The sequence below is a fragment of the Schistocerca piceifrons genome, unplaced genomic scaffold (assembly GCF_021461385.2).
Source record: "Schistocerca piceifrons isolate TAMUIC-IGC-003096 unplaced genomic scaffold, iqSchPice1.1 HiC_scaffold_943, whole genome shotgun sequence".
Taxonomy (NCBI): domain Eukaryota; kingdom Metazoa; phylum Arthropoda; class Insecta; order Orthoptera; family Acrididae; genus Schistocerca; species Schistocerca piceifrons.
Genome location: NW_025729216.1, coordinates 1 through 2500, shown reverse-complemented (window position 1 = coordinate 2500; position 2500 = coordinate 1). Strand labels below are relative to the sequence as shown.

At 57.8% G+C, this 2500-nt stretch overlaps 1 non-coding gene across 1 annotated transcript in view; it reads right to left on the bottom strand.

Moving 5' to 3' along the window:
• The window catches only part of LOC124772969, a 1908-nt gene extending 1336 nt beyond the window's left edge, over nucleotides 1-572 (bottom strand). The window contains exon 1 of the ribosomal RNA XR_007014419.1: nucleotides 1-572. This exon is cut by the window's left edge and continues 1336 nt beyond it. This is a non-coding gene — a ribosomal RNA (small subunit ribosomal RNA).
• Between the last annotated feature and the right edge of the window lie 1928 nt (nucleotides 573-2500).

The window sequence follows — 2500 nt, the reverse complement described above, 5'->3', positions numbered from 1 at the left end:
GCCCTCCAATAGATACTCGTTAAAGGATTTAAAGTGTACTCATTCCGATTACGGGGCCTCGGATGAGTCCCGTATCGTTATTTTTCGTCACTACCTCCCCGTGCCGGGAGTGGGTAATTTGCGCGCCTGCTGCCTTCCTTGGATGTGGTAGCCGTTTCTCAGGCTCCCTCTCCGGAATCGAACCCTGATTCCCCGTTACCCGTTACAACCATGGTAGGCGCAGAACCTACCATCGACAGTTGATAAGGCAGACATTTGAAAGATGCGTCGCCGGTACGAGGACCGTGCGATCAGCCCAAAGTTATTCAGAGTCACCAAGGCAAACGGACCGGACGAGCCGACCGATTGGTTTTGATCTAATAAAAGCGTCCCTTCCATCTCTGGTCGGGACTCTGTTTGCATGTATTAGCTCTAGAATTACCACAGTTATCCAAGTAACGTGGGTACGATCTAAGGAACCATAACTGATTTAATGAGCCATTCGCGGTTTCACCTTAATGCGGCTTGTACTGAGACATGCATGGCTTAATCTTTGAGACAAGCATATGACTACTGGCAGGATCAACCAGGGAGCTGCGTCAACTAGAGCTGAGCAGCCGGCCGCCCGGGAGTGTGTCCCGGGGGCCCGCGCGAACACGCAAGCGTCCGCTCAATCATTCTGCAAACAGGAGGAGGCTGAGCTCCCCTGCACAATACACCTCGAAACCCTCTCAGGTCCCGGCGGCGCGCAGCGCCGTCCCAAGTACTTGGTCGGGTTCGAGAGAGGCGCAATCGCCCGGAGTTAGGCGAGTAGACGCTTTCGGTGCGACCACCCGTGCTCCCAACTGAGCTTGCCGCTGCCGACAGAGGCCCGGGAGCGTGCTGTCGTGGCATTGCCGGCGGGAGACAACACGCGCCACCTACGGTGACCGGCAGCTCCAACGCCAGCGCCACAGAAGGACAAAAGCCCCACTTGGGTGCCGAAGCGAACTCTCCCAGCACAGCGCACGCGCCAACACATCCGCACAGCTGCGATACAAACCACCAGCGAGAACCGCTGGGGCGACCGAGCAGCAGACGGCGTCGCGGCGCCGAGCGCCGGGCGGCAGCGCATCCTCAACGCACACAGTCCTCAATCGGACCAGCACACTGAAGATGTCCACCGCGCTTCGCACCGGGCCCGCGAGGACCTACTTTGGCCGCACGGCGCCGCGCGCAGGGTGCGCCGGCGCGCAGCTGCGACGCCTGCCGCGTCCGTCGGCCGGCGCGCCTGCCACTGGCCGCCCCCACCAGCCGGCTGTAGCGCGTGCGCCCACGCACCGCGCGGCCAGCACGCCGGGAGGCGCCCCCTCACCGGCCGGGGACGGTCCCACCCAGCCACCGCCGCGTATCGCTTCACACCCAGATGCCGTTCAGTTTCGTCGGCATGGTGGGTATCGCTGGAACAACCGGTTAGTACCTCAACCTATCGTCGCCATCACCGATTCACCCCTAGCGAGAACAACCGCACCACAACAGGTTACCATTTGTTCATTTGCGTAACTTCACCAGAAAACGCAGGCGTCCATCGCCATTTGCAAGCTTCCACGATTATTGCATGCCTGTGTCAGGTGTCACGCCACACTACGTCTGCCCACATACACGCAACAAAATGTGCACGCCTAGACAATACGTGGAAGGTGGCCCCCGTACGTATGCGATGTCCATTGCTCGAACGACTGTCAACCGGCCTCTGTAGCATGTCGCAGATATGGAACGCGGTGCACCATGCCATCACGGTGTGTGAGGAGAGACGACTAGGTCCGAATACATCAACAGACAGCTCATGCTGATCGCCATCCACGGCGTCCGTTCCTCCCACACGTCTCTATGGCGTACCACACTGCAATCCAGCTCTCATAGGGAGACGACACGTAGCTGCGTGCACAATATTTGCACTGTATGGTCCGCCGTTTTTGGGCGCAGTCGTTGTACGGTCACACATGTGCCACGATGTATCATTCAGTACATAAGGACGAATGTGCAGTACAGATTGTGGTTTACGCGTACGACATTAGCGGACAGTTGACACAGGCCGCACCACAACGTAGCCTGAGTACGTCGCATGCGGAGGGCATTGAACATGCAAAGTTCTCACCAACCAGCTTGCGAAGGCAGGGGGCAAGGTGGGGACGTGGGGAGGGGCGGCATGTACGTCCTGCTGCCATCCACATTACAGTGTACAGCAGGAGCATGTGAAAGTGAGCAAGACTTGCAAGGTGTTTAACATGAAGCGATACACAGGGGAGCGGGGAGTGCGAGTAGCGAACTATATTGCGAGGGTTGCGGGTGGGCAACACTACACTAATTGAACGAGTCGTATAACAATTACAGAGCAGGTTTAGGCGACAACGTGGGTTACGTTAGGCGACAACGTGGGTTAGGTTAAGGCACGACGTGGGTTAGGTTAAGGCACGACATGGGTTAGGTTAAGGCACAACATGGGGTTAGGTTAAGGCACAACATGGGTTAGGTTAAGGCA